At 51.1% G+C, this 13,532-nt stretch overlaps 1 protein-coding gene across 1 annotated transcript in view; it reads left to right on the top strand.

Moving 5' to 3' along the window:
* HS3ST3A1 (heparan sulfate-glucosamine 3-sulfotransferase 3A1) overlaps positions 1–13,532 on the top strand; it is a 32,745-nt gene that overhangs the window by 1,135 nt on the left and 18,078 nt on the right. The window lies entirely within an intron of this gene.

Genomic DNA, 13,532 nt, shown 5'->3' with positions numbered 1-13,532 from the left:
TCCCAGCCTTCGTCTCCGCTTCCCAGTTCCCTGTTCCCCAGGCGCTCTTCCCCCAGCCCCTCTCTCCACGGCTTTTCCCGTCCCCACTCCTAAATCCTTCAGGCCCCCTTTCCACCCCACACACCCTCCTTCCTGCTCCCCGCCACCCCATCCTCTAATCCCTCCCCAACCCTACTCCTCCCCAGCCCTCCTGCTTCGGGGGTGCTTTTCTGCAGCTCGGGGTGCTCCCTGCATGGAGGGGAAATGGGGCAAGGGGAAGAGCAGTGGGTGCCCCATTACCTTGGGGACTGCATGAGGATGCTGAGACAGAACTAAATTCCCCCTGGAGGAGCACATACCCCCCCCAACATCTTGCTGCTCCCCGGCTTTTCTTGGGGAGGGGGCTTTGCAAAACCTGTAGCTCATCCTGACTCCCCTTGCAAAGCATCTTATCATCACCACCCGGAGCCCCCAGCCCAGAGACACAGCCGGTAGCAGCAGCTTTCCTGTGTTCAGTGCAGAGAAACCCCCTATTCCCCATGCAAATGTTTCAGCAGCCCCAGTAATGAGTAACCAAAAACGCCCGTTCCAGGAGCCCAACCTTGCCTAAGAAATGAGCAAAGAGGTAGATGGGGTGGTTCTTTCAATTAATTAGTGTTTCATTAAACCAAATGAAAGGCATCCCCTTTAATACAAGATGGTAAACGTTAAAGCCAAGGGGCAGGATTCTCGTTCATATTGTTTAGACGTTTTCCTTGTGTGTGTTAAAGTTAATAGAGGAGCAGATTTCTGCGGAAAGGATTGGTTAGGGTGGGGGCAAAACTGCCTTTTCCAGAGTGTGTCTGTGTTTGTGGCTTTCTTGAATGAACAAGCGAAAAGGAGAGGATTTAGATACTCCCAGAGCTTGTTTTACTTTCGTGTTAAGCCCAGCTATTAGGGATGATTTTGGCTCAGCTTGTGGAGGCAGTATTAAAATGTGGAGTAGGATAGTACTGATGGTCCGAGTGTTTATGTAAAAGTCTTAACACGTGGAAGTGATGAGCTTTCTTGTGTACCCGGCAGTGTCAGGAACACGCCGGGATTTTGCAGGCAGCGGTGTGGGTTCTTTGAGAAAGAAAGATTTCCTTTAGTGTGGGCTGAAGCTGTCTACAGAATTGTATTTTTAGTGTGCGCTTCTCCCGTTTCCACATGCTGACCCTGTATCAGAGGGGAAACGTTTCAAAACGGAGCTGAAAAACCTCAAGAACTTTAATCAAGCCTTGACTTTGAAAAATAAACACGCGGCTTTGGGGTGGCATCTACTGAAATTGATGGTGGAGATGAGGAAAAGCTCATTTATCAAAGATGCTCTGGAAGCCTTGAGGAGCAGATGGCAGTGGGATAGACCCGCTTCTGGGAGCTGCCTGAGCGAGGAGCGCAGACCTAAACAGAGGAGGAGCCACAGGCATTTAGGGCATAGTACATGGTGTAGGGGATTCAAATTTTCCGGGGGTTTGGTCTGGATCTTGCAGCTATTCCTCGTTCGAGGTGCTGCCCTGCATGCTGTTTGCGCAATCATTATGCATTAGTGTATGGTACATGAGCTCTCCCATTAATTGCTGCAGTTTGTTTGTTCTGGTATTTGATGTACTGAATTTCATCACTTTATTTTATTTTTTATTAGCCCTGTGGAGGCTGAGGTACAGTGAATTCTTTGTATGGGCTTATTCCTTTGAGACCTAATCTTGCTGGCTTTGCTTGTATGAGTAATCTTTACTAACACACAGAGTCCCGGCGCGATAGCAGCGCTGTGGTGTCAGCCTGCTGGTAACCAGTTACCAGCCTGTTAGAAATATGCATTTCTGTGTCTCTCCATGGGTTTACTGTAATCTTTGATGAGGGTTCAGTGGCGGGGAAATGGCCAGATGTTTGCCAGGGGTCCTGATTTCTTATCTTTGACATCAGAGGCTTAGGTTTCACGTGCAGTTCTGTTTCCCAGCAGTCAGACTAAACAGCATCATTACAAGGTATAAACACTTGGGTTTGCTTTCAGCGCCCGCAGGAAGCCGGCGCAGGCAGTGAGTGCCCTGTCCCAGGGAACAAAAAGCTCCTGGCTGTTTGCAATGATGTGGGATGCAGATGGAGAAGAGCCAGCCAGCCTTCATGGGCGATGGACAATGCTGTTGTCACCATGGGCTGTCACAGGGATGTCACATCAGGACCATGGCAGGGTGGCATGAGGGGGATGCCGGTTCCTCCTGGAAACAAAGAGCAGCTCCAGTAACAACTACTTCTTATATGGTGTGAAGGTGGATAAATGGGGCTGAGCTGTGGCCGCAGCAGCAAGACGATGCTCCCAGAGTGGATGGCTTGATGTGGTACCTATAGAGCAGTGGCTCACAAGGCACATGGAGGTCCTGTCACCTACTGGAGTGCCACATAAGGCATGAAACCACTCTGTTAAATCAAGTAGAATAATTGCTTGGCCCTTACAGCCTGAGCTGTGCCTGCGTGAGGAGGCAGCAGTCCTACCCAGAGCCTGAGTTTATAAAAACCCAAGCTGAGTGATTGAATTTGGTAAGTGTGACACCTCCGGGCGGGGGTTTGGGTAGCAAGGGAAGTTGCGTGCTGAAAGCTGCTTTCTCAGTTTCAGGCTTGCAAGTCCTTTCGTCGTACAGGGACAAAAGGAGGGAGGGGGCAGCCCACAATGCTCGCATTGACTTCCCAGCACAGAAACCTCCGCTCCAGCCCTGAACAAGGCTATTGAGCTAACAGAGTTCAATAGCAGGTGAGCATGGGTTTTAATAGAGTTCAACTGCCATCCCCCACCCCAATACAGCTATATACAGCCTGAGGAAAACTCCCAAGAATAGGGGCTAAGCCAGTCAAGTAAAAGAAATGTCTGGATTAAAACCAGAATCTGTATTTGCGAGCGATATTGCGAGTCTGGCTGGTTCCCTCTGATCCTTTGTTAGTCTCGCGCTGATTGAGCTGCCTGTTGGAATGTCATTATCCTGTCAGTCACCCCAGGAACATTTATTTCATATGGTTTAATCTCCCTGGCTCTGTAGCGCCAATGCCAATTTCACTAGAGCGAAGCCAAGCTAATGTCATTAGATTACACCCCATCCAGGGGAAGATGAAAGATGATTCAAAGTTACTCCGTCAGGTTGGGAGTTTAAGTATCGCTCCTCCCTGATACTTCCAGAGCTGGGGAGTTCTGTCTTCTAATTACTGTCCTCTTGGGATTTTGCTCCAAGGCTTTTTCTTTCTAATCCAGGCAGCCACTGATGTTTCTGAGTCAAAGGGAACAGAGAACATCTCAGTTGCTGAAGAGATGGGATGGGGGAGAAGGGGTTTTGTTTAGGGATGTGCTTATAGCAGCTGTGAGCAGCTGCATCCCACCTTGTGCTGTTTCCCATCCTCTGTGCCTCAAATCATGGTGAAATCAGATCCCTGGGGATGGAGGAGTCGGGCTGCTCCGGTGGCAGGTCCTGAGGGATTTGTGGTCACTAATTCAGCAGCACAGCCTGTGAGTGCTTTGTAGGCATAGAAGTGAGGCTGGGAGCATAGGTGTATGGATGATGCCGGGGGAGACTTCAGAGGAGTGCGTACCATTCCTGAAAGGTGGAGCAGGACTGGATGGCCATCAAGAGGAAAGACCTTGTTGCAAAACCCTCTGTGGGAGGGAGATGCTGTAGCAGTAGTTGCCTTGAAGTGATCTTCTCCCCCACCTTTCTTCAGCCATCCTTGAAGCCACTGCAAGAAACACTAGGGCTTTGGCTGTGTGTGCCCAACACAGAACATGGATTGTGCTGCTGGACATGGAGGTCGAGCTGGTCTGGGTTTTCTGCTCCCTGCTGTGTGCACATCTGCTTGTAGGAAGGTCTGGTTTAGCAGCGCCTGCTCCTCATCTCCTAAACACATCTGAATTACTAACAGCATCAAGCACAGCCTGCAACAGTTTGTCGGGAAATTGCAGCCTTGGACAACCACATGCTGAAGAGGATCAAGGTCCTTGTTTATTTATTAGCTGTGTAATCAGATACCTCCCATATATAGCTCATGGTGCCAGGTGCTGTATAAAAAGGGAACAAAAGATGGTCTTGGCCCCAAAGCATGGGTAATTCACTGTAGACAAGAGGTGGAGATAGGCTGAGATAGGCACAAAGACAGGGGAGTGTGTGTCACTTGACTGGGGAGCATGGGTCTCCTGGCCAAGGAGTTATTGGGGATGGAGGATGAGGTGGGTTTATGGGTGGTTGAATGGACCTCTCCTTGCTGGGGAAGAGCAAGGGTGAAGAGGAGGTCATTGGAAATGCTGATGAGATCAGGGCTGGGGTCACCAAGTCTATTATAAAAAGACAGTGACTGTTTCTGGTGCGCATGTGCTTTGCTGCTGCCTTTGTGCGTGATCTGGACTCGGATACTCCAGGATATTTCGGTAAAGGTGTCTTGGTGTGCCTGTTCACCCATCAGTGAAGTGGGAGAGGAGTCACTGCCCTGTGCTGTGTGGTGGAACAGCAGAGATGTGACTTTGGCACCTCTCTCCAACCTGGACATGAGATGTATGGAGTCTGAGCTTGCCAGGCTATGCTGCGGGTTAGATACACCCAAAGCAAATGAACCCCACTAGAGCTGCTACTGGAGGTCCTGCAGCCTTGGCATAGCCTTGGCACAGCCTTGGCTTGCTGTCCTCTCATGGAGTGCCATCCAGTGTGCACACCTAATGGATGGCACCATCCAGGCATGTCCAGCAAGATCTAACTGCAGAGAGCTTGGGCTGGGCTCTTTCCCCTCCTTAAATAAACCCTAAAGGGTTGTTATTTTTGGTGGGTTTTTTAAGCATTTTGCACCTATATGTATCACTTCTGTTTTCTGTTTCTGTTTTTTATGTATCACTTGTTAATGGGGAAGTTCATATCCAGGGTTCATATCCATTCCTCATGATGGGGTAAGATCCTGAGTTGGTGTATAAGCAGATGTCAATCCCATTCCCATTAGAAAGCATCAAAATAAGTACTTAGGATTGTATTGGACTCTTCTGTCAGCAGATCCTGTGGTCTGCATGGGGATATACTAGGGCGGTTCAGAAGTCAATAGACCACATCCTCCTCTTCAGTGCTGCTTCATGCCCTGCTCCCTGAGGTGTGGGAGGCTGGAGGGGATCAACGCCTTCCTCATCCACCCCATGGCTCGCTCTGCGGTGCTGGGAACCCAGGGTTATGCCTGCTGGTGCTGAGCAATGTCGAAAATATGGCTTTGACTGTCCAAGATTTTGTCAGTTGAATTTGGAGCCGGGTCTCATGAAAAGCAGCACAAAGCTCCAGCTGCTGAGAGCCCATTTATGGCAAAGATTATGATACTCTTCAGAGCAGCAGCAGATTCACCCAACTTAAACCACTGGTCCTCCTTTAAGGTTAGACCTTGCAAATCCCCACCTATGCATGCAGCCTGTCCTGCCATCGGCTCTGCTGCCTTCGGGGAGTAATTCCATAGGGTCTGGGGTCTGAGGCCATGCTCTGGCCACACCATCACCACCACTATGTCTGTTCACTACAGCCGAGCTAGGATTTCACCCGATCGTTTGAAGTCTATAATAAGAGCAGTTAGGTCTGGAGAGGGGGAAGGGAGCTGGTGCCTTTCCAAAGAGTTCAGAGCAAACAACAAGTGATCAGAAACCCTGAGAATAGCCCCCTGTGAGCCCCCTCCCTGATGCAAGCATTAAAACTCCTGAGCTGCTAATTATACTTTTCCCCTGGAGAATATGGAGGTAACCCAAACTGCTTTCGCAGGGAAACTGCAGAGGCTGGCGTGGGGGAGCGGCGGAGGTTGTTGTGGCCATAAATCTTGGCAAATTCTCATTACTTGGGGGTATTATGGAAGGGAAGTGGATTAGGTTGCAGTTAAAGTCGTGTTGCTGGAGCTGGGTACCGGGGTCTTACCCCATTACAAAGCTCTGTGTGGTCAGTGGGGCTGTTCATGCAAAGTCTGCAGGACTGGGACCCTCGTGGGGACTGTGACAGTGTCCCAGTGTCTCTGCCTGTCTCCTGTGTAACCCACCTCATGCGAAATCCAGTTTTCCGTGGTTTGGAGTTCAACATGTTAACCTCCAGCCTGTGCTCTCCTGAGCCCTTACGACTCCCTAGGGGGGTACGTGAGCAGGACAGTGCCTGCAGTGGGAATATAAATAGAGTTGCTCAAGGAAGTGAATTATTCCTGGCGTTTCTTTCATCGGATGATGTGACTCTGCAGAAGAGAATCTTTCAGCAGAAGAAATCACCAGTTCCCTTCGTGCATGGCAAGAGCATCTCTCTTGTTTCCTGGAAGTGAGGAGATTCGTAATGTGCTCTTTCTTCTGCAGCACCATCTGTTGCAGAGATGTGAAGATCCCTGCTCAAACTCCCCCAAGCTCCAGGCTGGGTACATCTCCATTGGGAGACAGAGCAGCTTCCCATCGCTGCCCCAGGGGAGCTTTGGAAACCTCATGGGGTTGTTTTCCCCACTGTTGAGCAGCCATGTCCAACTATCATATAAGAAAATCCCACTCCAAGCTTCCGGACACCTTCCTTGCACAAACCCATGCAGACTGTGGATGCCAACACAGCAGCTTCAGCAGGATCCTGCTGTGATCTTCAGGCTTTAAGCACAGCATCACGATGGGAAGCTGGCTATTTATTTATTTATATATCTCTGGAGGTTTCTTTTTGTGCTGGCACTTTCAAGAAGCCAGGCTGATCCGTTCTGACATCGCCCCTTGGAAAAGGGCTCCCTCCTGCAGCCCGTGCTCTCTGGGGAAGCCTTTTATGGGAAAATATCAAATCCAATTGTTTTGACTTGTGTGTTTATGTGGTGGTTTGTGTGTGTGTTTGCTCACGTGTGCATCTTTGGGCTCTTGAGTGTTGCTCTTTGTTGTTAGCATTTCAATTCTGCTTTCATGGTATTGTATCATAACATTGAGTACCACATACCAGCATCTTCTGACGTTATTTAAGCACTTTGCACTGTCTCAAGTGGTCTGTTTGGGAAGCCTGTTTTGAGGAGAAATTCTCAAGTGTTGGCATGTTCCAACTCAAAGTAAAACAAGTGAGGAAACATCTGGATTTCCACCTGGGGAAAGCTCTGTGTCCTAAACCCACTGGTATAGGGTTAATAACTGAAAGGGAGGAGATGTGGTGGCCTAAGAGAAGTGGTGTGCAGAGAGCCTGGGGAGGTGGTCTGGCTCAGCTGAGACCCCCCAAAAGCGTGCTCCAGGATCAGTGACCCCACAGTTCTGATGTGTTCTGAGTCCCTGTAATGTGCCAGCTGGAGATGGTGCTTTCCCTATTCTGCATCTGGACTTTGTTGGCTCTGGAGTCATTCTCCCATCTGGAAATTTGCTTCTTAAATCCCTTTGGTCTCAAACATTGCTGGACCCCAGGTTGTGCCTTGCCAAGTTTTGCTTTAAGTCTCAATATAAAGGTGTTTGGGAGGACCCTGGATCTCCCTGTGCAGCCAGGTATGGCTTATCCCTGCTCCTGCTTGGCCTCTGCCCATGGCAGGGATCCCAAGCCTGGATGGGGGGAGCACAGGGTTGCCGTGGGTGCAATTAGTATTGTGCCATTAACACGCTGTGATTTGCATAGGTAAAACTGGTGACGGCATGAGGAGGCTGTATGATGTGCCAAAGCCAGAAGTGGGGGAGATCTTTCTCCTCTGAGGCACAAACACTGAGTCAGTGGCCTCAGCTGTGGTGTTTCTCACTTTCCAAAATGATGCTGTTAGGAGGTGTTGGCAGAACCATGGCAGGGGGTTGGAACTAGATGATCTTAAGGTCCTTTCCAACTCAAACCATTCTATGGTTCTATAGCTGTCCCCCTGAGCCTGGCAGACGGTCCCTGGGTTAAGTGCAGGGCTATGGTAGCACTGATAGAATGGAGGATGCTCCACTCTACCAACAGGGAAACAGGCAGAAAAGCACCTAGAGCCTCTGGCAGAGCAAGGCTTAACACGTGGGACATCTTGGCATCTAGGTCCATGATGTTGTTGATCCCCTCTAACTGTGGTAGGAAGGGAGGCTGTTTGCTACAAACATCAGCAGTGGGTGTTGTGTGTGTGCTGAGCTTCCCTTGCCATCATCCACATCCTCCCCTGGTGCTGCTCTGCTCCTCTGAAGGTCATGGAAAGTTCCCCTGACTCCTCTCACAAGGGCTGAGGTGCTAATCCCAGCGCCTGGGCTGGCTTCCAGCTCAGGTAATTCTAGTCTCTGCCCCTAAAAATTAACTGCAGTTTCAACTGGCTCCAGTCGCCTTTGTTCCCCATCCATGGACCTGCTGGGCACCGTGCTGCTGGCAGAGACCCGCCACGTGGCTCAGGGCAGTTGGCTTCTCATGGCTGGGAGGTGGTATTTCTTCTGGTCTGCACGATGGTTTGGGTGTTTCTCTGTGCAACAGCTGCATGTCACAGCAAGAGGGGTAAAGCTCATGTGCAATAATCCTGCCCTCTTGCACTGCTGAGCTGTGCTGCGTCTGCAAGTCCACTTGGTTACATCTCTTATCTCCTTGGGTGCTCACTGTCTATCTTACATTTCCTCCTCCCCTGCACTCGTGCTGTATTATCCAGTGGCTGTGCACTGTGAAAGGAGCTCATGGGCTCTGCTAAAATCTCTCCCTGCGGCCTTGGGCTAGAAGCTGCTGAGAGGGAGATTTCATGGGGTGGTTGAGAAGGCAGCAGCCATCCCTCTCATGTCTCCATCCGCGCTATCAGCAACAGGTTGGAAAGCAGCAGAAATAGGGACTTTTTCAAACAGTGTGAGATTAAATTGTGAAAAACTGCCATAGGAAGGTTTTTGGTTAAAGGGCTCTAAAAGGGCACTAGTAGTGCCTAGCAAAGAAGGATGCACCTGGAGCTATTAAGCATGAGGGACCAGCTGAGGGAGTCCCCAAATCTTGGCTGGGGGGACCCAGGGCTTTGCTCCTGCTGCTGGCACAGGGGCTCATGGGTCAGGGGACTAATGGGTCCTCTTCCATAACTGTTATCAGGGATAATATCATTGGCGTTATTTGATTAGAAATACACTTCCTGGAAGGGGATGAATTTTCTTCTGGCGTTGAATGGCCAGTGGTGGATAGTGAAGAAGGGAGCACTGCAGTTTGCACTCACGCTCTGGGTAATTTTGGTGTAAGTGACCATCAAACGCTTCCACCCCATCAGCTCTTGTGCTGAAGAGCCCAGATGTGTGTGTGTAACTGTGTTAGTCCATACCAGATGCAAAGGAAAAGGAAAGATACCTCTTATCACTTCCAGGCTAGCGAGAGCTGGGTAAGCACAGCTGAGCTTCCTGAAGCATCCCTTCAGGTTTATGTGCTTCTCTGGTACCTGAGGCTGCTCCTTCTGTGCAGGAGCAGCAGGCAGGGGCTGGCAGTGACCTGACCCCATGGGCTGAGCTGCTGCAGCCCCCCAAGGACTGATGTGTGCTTTGCAAACATGTGAAGTGCTTTAAGGTCAGGCTGCTGCCCTGGCTTCTCATTTCTGCTCATTTGCTGGAGGGTTTTGCTGCTTGGATGGAGGGCGTGAGTCCTGCTTCTCTGCCCTGTGAGAACCTGCCCGGGTTTAAAGGGCTGCTGGAGGTTTCTGAGCAAGCACATAAAATGACAGCCCATCCATGGGTGTGAGTGGCTGGAGGGCAATATGTGCCTCGGGAGAGATGCAGGGAGGATGGCTGCACTGCCTGGTCCTGCGTTCTGGGTCAGGAGGGCACTAGCAAAGTGGGAAGCATCCTGGGGAGCCGGAGTGGGACAGACTGGATGGAGGTGGGAGCACAGAGCCATGTGCTGGGGCTGCTGGTTGGAAAACTTGGTGCCAACACTTGTCTTTCCAAGGAGACAGCAATGCCAGATTGCCAGGAGCAACCTCTCCATTTCAAAGTGGTGAAGGTACAAATGTCTGGACATTAAATGCCTTGCACCAAACACCAAGTTGTTTCTTGTCCAGATGCTCCTTGTTTGAAGTGGCCAGTTCTCACCTCGCTGTTCCCAAGCGTAGCACGGTCTGGCTCAGTCTGGACTCTCCTTAGGGCAGGAGATGGGATTTTGTTATACTCCTGTGGTGAGACCTGAGCTCCCGGGGGACTCAGCCTGGCTGGGTGGTGGTGAGCAAGGGCCTGTTCTGTCCTGTGCCTCAGTTTCTCCACCTGTGAAATGGGGTTATGCTGATGAGCTCACTCACAAAATATTAAGGTCATTGCTAAAGGTGCATCCAGCGGTGCTGAGACTCGGCTTTCCAAGTTGGTGAGCACCAGCATCTCTCCCTCCAGCATCACCCTCCCTGGGTTGAGTTTGCTCTGACCACAGGCAGATGCAGAGGATGAGGAGAGGGTCAGATGCAGAATCACATCAGGATTCAGTGTTTCCCCATGCACGGGGTGTCATCCCTGCTCAGTGCAGCACTCAGCCCCAGAGCTGCCTCCATAGCGAGTTGTGATGCTGCTCTGTCTGCTCCTGCCTCTGCTGCCCTCCCTTCCAGCATTAAATCCTCTGGAAGAGCCTCAGAAAGAAAGAATTCAGCAGGACACGCAAGTGGTTACCCCGGGAGCCTCCGAAGGGGCCGGGGCAGGGGAAGGACTGCACAGCCTGACCCAGATGCAGTGCACAGCCTCTAATTGAGTTTGACCGGCTCCAGTACCGCGGGTCAGGGTCAGCCGCAGGCAGCGAAGCCCAACGAGGTGTTGGAGCCGCTTCTTTTGGCACTTGGACAGGTTGAGCTCTGCCCTGCCTGTGTGGGGGTTAGGGCCCTCTGTCGCATCGTGGGGACCTGCTGCCTCCACGGCACGATGCGGCAGAGCCCGTCAGCTTTGGGATTCGGGGGAGCTGCACATCGGAGGTTTACAGCTTTATCTGCTCCTTGGTTCCTAATTGCAGTTGAGTTGTTTGGCCGAGTGACAGCAAACTGCTGGCTCGTAGCTGATGCCTGGATGTGTCCCTGTTTCTGGTGCTCCCATCCCTGCAGCCTAACTATCCGGGGGGCTTTAAGATGGTGGAATCCAGCATTCACTGCCCTCCCTTCCAGCCTGCCCCAAAACGGAGGTGGGAGGAAGAAATCAGTGCTTCCCTGTCACTGCCTGCCTCTGCCAAGCTGTGCTTTCTCAGCTCTCACCCAGAGCAATGCCCCACCAGTCAATTTGGTCATTATGGAGCAAGCCCTGCTCTCACTTGGAAGCTGCCTGGGCTCTGCCTCATGATAGCCCTGGGGAGGTGAATGGGAAAGGCATCAGGGTGGTGACTGCAGAGGTGAGGAAGGAATTTGAGTGTGTTTGCTCTGGAGTAAATTTGGCTTAAAATTATGAGCGACTCTGGGTTTTATTGAAGCCCTGAAAGCAGTGCTTGGTTTTATTGGCCAAATCAAGCAGCACTGTAAAAGCTGGTTTAAGCCCACACCTTGATGAAGGAGCTGAAGCCTGGGTGACCTGCAGAACCAAGCTCAACCCTGGCTGCTCCCAGGGACTCTCTTGGCCATCATCCCCATGAGGCCATCCAAGGGTGAGTGGGGTGGAGGAGTCCATACCCAGACTGGAACTCACTGGGTGTTTCAGCATGGATGGAACATGCATCCTCCTCTATTCCTGGGACCTTCTGCTGAACAGCCTGTGGTCAGCCCAGGGTGGGTGCCCTGGTGGGGTCTGGCCTCTGCTCATGGTCACCTTTGTGGTCACCTTAGTTGCTGGGAGCCAGCTCTTCCTGGAGCCTTCCCTTTTCCTTAATTTCCTTACACATCCCCTTATAAAGCCAGATTTATCAGACCAGTGAGTTTTTACCAGCAGCTGATCATGCTCATGTGGGAGTTTGTCCGATTGGGCTGTGCTCTTGGCTGCTGGGGTTATCCGGCATCCCTGGATCTTGTCCAGCATCCCTGGATCCGCAAGTGGCTCTGCTCAGTGTGAGGAATGCATTTAGGAGTCATTGGCTTCCCAAAGATGCATCAGCAAAGGGGTCCAGCGGAGCTGTGTCTTGGCTGATCTCTGAAGTCAGGCATTAAACGCACAGCATGCCTTAGGAAGGGGCTTGGAAGGAAAGTGCATCGCCTGGAAAGCCATCCTGTCCCTGTGCTGTCCTCAGGGAGGGTGCATTTGCCATACCCCCGTACTTAGGAGTGGAGCCCTGAGATGCTCCTGCCCTGACCAACCTTCCCCAGCCCACTCCAAGCCCTCAGGTCCCCTGATCCATAAATGGATTCCAACAGGATCCTGGGGATGAGGAGAAAGGAGAGACACGGGTGCTCTCCCTTCCTCCTGTCCCTGCAGGCACCCTTGGCAGACCAGCACCAGCCAGAGCTGCAGCCAGGAGGCACATCCCTTGTTGGGGGCTGTGGGCCATGGGGCTCCATGAGGAAAGAGTCAGGATGGAGCTTTAAGGAATGATTAACGGCCTCAGCCATGGCAGGGCCATGGGTCAAAGAGGTCCAATTATTCCTGGTGATATTCCTGCTGGAGGGGGAGATAATCCAACAGGGCCAGCACGGGTCCATCTGGACCCCTGGCTTTGGAGCAAAACAAGAACAGGGACAACTGGGACAACTCCTGAGCCCTGTTCACGCTCTGGAAGGACTTTCAGACACAAGCCCGTGGGTCACCCTGACATTGCTGACTCAGGCATGGTCTCCCCCTCAGCACAGATTTCCAGGAATGCCGTCCTTAATGTCTCCCGCTAGGCAAATCATAGCCATCATGTTTAGGGAAAAAATTGGATTTGCCTTGTAATCTAATCAATGTTAAATAACAGTAATTCTAACTCCAAGGCTCTGTGTTTAAAGTGCTGTTGGTCTCCGGGGATCATCGGAGTTATTTAATCTAATGAAATCACCATTACTGTCTCATGAGGGTGCACCATGGGGATGTCTTTGCAGAGAAGGAAAGCAATGGTTAAATAATTGGCAGTCAGGGCCAAATAGTCAGTGGTGGTAAATGAGCAGAGTGCAGTAAGTTGAAGGTTTCGCATAGTGGGAACCCAGAACTCTTTGGCTGCATCTTAATGGTGACTGTTACTGCTCAAGACATGGTCGTGCCCAGGTTCCTCTTGTCACCTCCCTGGGCAGGCTGGACCACACTGGTGCCACGTTGTCCCTTTTCCCAGCTCAAGCAGGAGTTATGTCATTAAACCTATCTCATTACTCCTTATCCCCTTTTTAGAGGGAGACAGGACCTGCTCCAGTTCACATTTCCCATGCTGGCTTCACATTAATCTCTGAACCACCGATCCGTTTGGTCATTACAGAGCAATCTGAGCCCTATTGAGCTGGTTGCTTTCCTACACGCTGAACTTATTGTATTCAAACACATTGGAGTTCTATGAGCAGCAGGCGGGGAGGGACTCTGCTGCTGTCAAACACCAGCACGGCTGTATCCTGTGTAACGGGGGAGTGTTCCTTCCCTGTAGCGTGTGCTCTAGTTTCCCATTATTATTTCTTTAATAAGACTGATACTTACTGTACATCGCTCATTTGCTGCTAAAATTGGAGCCATTAGAGTAATAAGTGGCAATTACCTTCTGAGCGGTGTGGCGTTTGAAGGCAGTGAGGAGGAGGCTGGAGCCTGCCTTTTG

Source organism: Strigops habroptila, chromosome 14 (genome assembly GCF_004027225.2).
Source record: "Strigops habroptila isolate Jane chromosome 14, bStrHab1.2.pri, whole genome shotgun sequence".
In the NCBI taxonomy this organism is placed as follows: Eukaryota; Metazoa; Chordata; class Aves; order Psittaciformes; family Psittacidae; genus Strigops; species Strigops habroptila.
Note: the sequence above shows the minus strand (reverse complement) of the source record. Positions and strands in the feature narration are given on the sequence as shown.